General features: G+C 41.6%; 1 long non-coding RNA gene across 1 annotated transcript; it reads right to left on the bottom strand.

The window, feature by feature from the left end:
- Nucleotides 1-514: 514 nt before the first annotated feature.
- LOC123333933 lies at nucleotides 515-4,038 on the bottom strand. Its single transcript, XR_006551528.2, has 2 exons — nucleotides 3,859-4,038; nucleotides 515-1,828 (listed from the first exon to the last, which is right to left on the bottom strand). It is a non-coding gene; the product is annotated as an uncharacterized LOC123333933 (long non-coding RNA).
- Nucleotides 4,039-4,258: the final 220 nt, after the last annotated feature.

The following is a 4,258-nucleotide window of genomic DNA, read 5'->3' as shown; positions in this document are numbered from 1 at the left end:
TATTCCTTCCTCCTCATCCCACCATCTAGCGACAAGAGTGTTCATGCCTTGCATTATTCAGGAGACATGCAATTTTCTGCCTTTGGCTCCAAGCAAGACACATTTATTTTCAGCCTTTCAGCTTAACCCAGTGTTAAAATCTAGGAAATGCAGAAATTAAAATTGGCCACTTTAGGTAAATTCTCTCTCTCTCTCTCTGAATGTATGAATTACTACTTCTACCTTCTGGGTAAGAAGAACTGACTATAACAGCCAAAATTTTGTTTGTTCCAATAGAATAGTTCATACTCTAGAGGAAGGTTAAATTGTGTTTTGAAATTCCCTAAAGCTGCAGTTCAAGAAATGTGTAATTAAGCCCCAGCATTATCAAAGAGTAGAAAATATTTTTCTTCCAACTTTCCTACAGTTTAAAAACTATTCAGGGTTTTGACTTTGATGACAGTAGGGTAGATAACACATCAAAAACTCTAAGAAGCACTGTTAGATCATAAATGAAAGTCCACAAATATTTTTATACTGCTCAGATGTTTTTATTAGTTTCCTTGGACTGCCGTTAACAAATTACCAAAAACCTCATGGCTTGAAAACAGCATAAATTTCTTCTTCTGCAATTCTGGAGGTCAGAGACTCCAAATCAAGATGTCAGCAGGACCATGCTTTGTTTCATCCAAAGGCTCTAGGAAGGAATCCTTCCTGTCTCTCCCAGTGTCTGTGGGCTCCAGGTGGTCCTTGGCTTAAGGCCGCATCACTTCGGTCTCTGCATCTTCACATGGCATTTTCTTTGTGTCTCAAAGACACAAAGGTTACCTGTCTCTTGAAATGACACCTGTCTTTGGATTTCAGGGTCATTCTAAATCCAGGATAATCTCATTTTTAGATCTGTGATTTGATTATATCTGCAAAGATCCTATTTCCAAATAAAGTTATTCACAGGTACTGGACATTAGGACGTGGACATAATTTAATTGACAGTAAATCTATATTTAAAAATCCCAGGACAAATACCTAAGGGATTGATAACAGTGATTACCTCTTTGAAGAAAGTAATAGAAGTCAAAAGAAAGCTCAGACCACAGAGATGGTAATGAAGATCATCAGAAGCTAAGGAAAATATCTTGGGCCCAGAAGTTTATGAACAATCTTTATGGTGCTTCAGACAGTTTCTTCCTCTGATTCTTCTCTTGGTAAGTAGTGATGATGCTTCTCTCATTATTAAATCTTTGTGTAAATTCCCAAAAGAGAGAATCTCATTGGCCAAGCTAATTATTCTGATTCTTGTTACTGAGGGACAGGGTCAGCTTTGTGGACATGAACTTGCACTCAGGGGGTCCCTGTGCTTGGTTCAATGCTTTGCTACTCAAAATTATCAACAATTTCACGTTTGAACTTATATTTTGAGGTGAGCCCCAATGGGACAATAGAGCACAATGTGTGAGCAAAGGAGATACACACAGTATGTGACGCCCCATGAGCACAGGATTTCCGTGGCACTGTGAGGCCTGGTGGTCATCTTGCTGCATCTATGACTGAGCAAGGGGAGGGAGCCCCAGATGGCCCCCCAAGTCCATATTTTCCTTTAGATCTAGTACTTGTGTTACCAAATGCAAGTTCATGCACCCAATGCACCGTGAGGTCAAACAAACCAAAACACTGGAGGCTGGAGCAGAGAAAGTTGTGTTGCAGAACCATGCAAAGACACAGGTGGCTTGTACCCCCAAAGCATTTTTAAAGGCAAAATGAAGGAGTGGGTGTAGTTGGCCTTTGCAAACTTCTTGGTATAGGAATCCTTTGTCTTTGTAGCTGTCCGTGTAGGTCAGGTCACAACTTCCTGTAAACTCCAAGAAGACAAATGTTATTCTCTGTTCTGCAACTTTTTATCTCTATATGAATGGAAAAGTCTTATACTCTTATAGGTCAAAGCCTTGTGACAAGGCTTCCCTGTATATGTCAGGCCATAGGCAACATTCTTTACTCAAGAAAAAGCAATAGAATACAAAGGTTAAAGTAAAAGAAACAGACCTAATATGGAGTTAGATTTGCTCTTTCCTGTTACATTTGCCTCCAACACAGAAAGAAGTTGATGTGAGAAACACAAATGACCAAGGAACCTATCATAACCTTTCCTGATCATGTTACTTCCCTGTATTAGCCAACCTATGCTGGAAATGATGCCACAGAAAGAAAGGATACAGGAAGGGCACCTTTTCTTCTTAATTTCTATCCTTTCTTACTCATCAGTAAGCCAAAAGCAGAGAGCATTAGTGGAATATAGGATATCAAGAAGTGAGAGAGAAACCGTTGAGTTAATGTTTTGCAGTTTTCTATGTTTTGGTAAGAAGGAATTGTGCATGTACAAGCTACAGAATACAATTTTTAAAAATAATTTTGATTATTCAGCATCTATGTTAAATGCGCTTACATTTGCATTTCAACAGGAATTGCACAATATAAAGAGAAATGATAAAATTCATGGTAAATTTTTAAAATTTTGTTTCTTTACTTCATTAGAGAGCAAATTAGAAACATCATGATAAATTGAGAGACTGTGGAAGAAAGAAGAAAGCTTTATGTTTTGTAACCTTTAATGGCCCTTTCCCCTGCTTTTTGAACGAGGGAATTCATCTTGCAGTGGGGGCCCCTGCAGGGAACCCTATCGCAGGGTCTCATCGGGTTGTGGGCCAAGGGTCACAGGACAAAAACACAACTGCTTCTGGGGTCAACTTTGGCAATTTTTCTTATAAGGGAAGGCAATTTTTTAATGCCGTAATACTTGACCTCTCTCTCACATCTCCTTATCCATGGGGGTACTTGTTGCATTGCTATGTTTTAAGACAATATCATGTTTGGGGGGCACGATGTTGTCTCAGCCTATAAACCTTGAGTGTCATTCTTTGTTTCTGAGGAACTGTTAAAATGGGTGTTCCCTCCTTTTTTATTGGCCTAAACTATAAACTACACCTTTCACATACTAGGCTTCATGTCAATTAGAAGGTAGTTGATTATTTTGAGTAAGGGCAGAAGAAAAGAAAAGAAATGATTTGAAGGCATTTAAGCATTTCAGGGAGGTCCTTGGTAGCTCAGAGGTTAAGAACCTCCAGCAAATGCAGAGGAGTCACTGAGCCCTCACCCTAGAGCCTGTGAGCCACAACCACTGAAGCCCAGAGCTGCAACTGTTGAAGCCCGAGTATCGTAGAGCTCATGTTCCACAGCAATAGAAGCCGCTGCAACGGGAAGCGTGTCACCGCGACTAGAGAGCAGCCCCTGCTTGCTGCAACTAGAGGAAGCCCACGTGCAGCAATGAAGACCCAGCATGGCCATAAAGAAATAAATAAATGATTCTTAAAAAGGCATTTCATGTGATGCTCAGCACAATTGATTATTCCAACAACAGAATTTCCAGGTAGTCTCTCTGTAGAAAACTGGATCTCAGTGAAATTTTAGGACTTCAGTCCCCCTCTCTCAATTTTGCCTCTGTTATTTAGGTGTGCAGATCTGTGAAGGCACTCCTCTTCCAGAAGCGGGAGGTTCCAACTCCGGCACTTCCTGAGCACAAATCACGAAGGATGCATAAACCTCCTTCTGGCTGTTTTCCTCATGTTGCTGTTCAGATATGCTCCCCTGCCTGTCAGTCACAAGCATCCACATTAGGGTTCGTGTGTTTGTGCCTTCACCCAGGTGCCCACCTCCACCCCACTGTCGACTTTCACACCCGCTCCCTCCCACCCAGCCACAGCTTCAATCATGGACTCTTATCCAATCTCAAGAGCTAGTAACAGAGCAGAAAGGCCACACTTGCAAGTGATGTGGAATTTGTCTTTCCATGGAGTTCCCTGGGAATAGAGCTTCAGAAAGACTCACCATCCCAGGAGTTACAGAGCTCTCGACAACCGCTCTCCTCTCAGGGGAAAAGTGCACACCTAGACTCAGGTTTTCTCCACCAGGCTCCACAGAGAGTAACTCTATCAGCAGCTCTGCAAGGCCAGGGGAGATTGGGTGAGCTCTCTGGAATCCCACTGTTTGCTTTCCCTGGTCTCATAACTTGTTCTCAGCTCTTTGAACTGTATCCAAGTACCACTTCATGACATCATAATTGCTCACCTGGGACCTGGGCAGAGATCTGGTTTCTGACAGTCAAGTGGGAGCACCTGGGAAATACATAATAGTTCTACTAAGACGCACATTACATCAGCTATGATTCATAGATATGACCTGGTTCTATGCCAGAATCTGATAAGACAAACTGAATACTTCAACTGGT

This window comes from Bubalus bubalis, chromosome 6 (assembly GCF_019923935.1).
Source record: "Bubalus bubalis isolate 160015118507 breed Murrah chromosome 6, NDDB_SH_1, whole genome shotgun sequence".
Classification (NCBI taxonomy): domain Eukaryota; kingdom Metazoa; phylum Chordata; class Mammalia; order Artiodactyla; family Bovidae; genus Bubalus; species Bubalus bubalis.
Note: the sequence above shows the minus strand (reverse complement) of the source record. Positions and strands in the feature narration are given on the sequence as shown.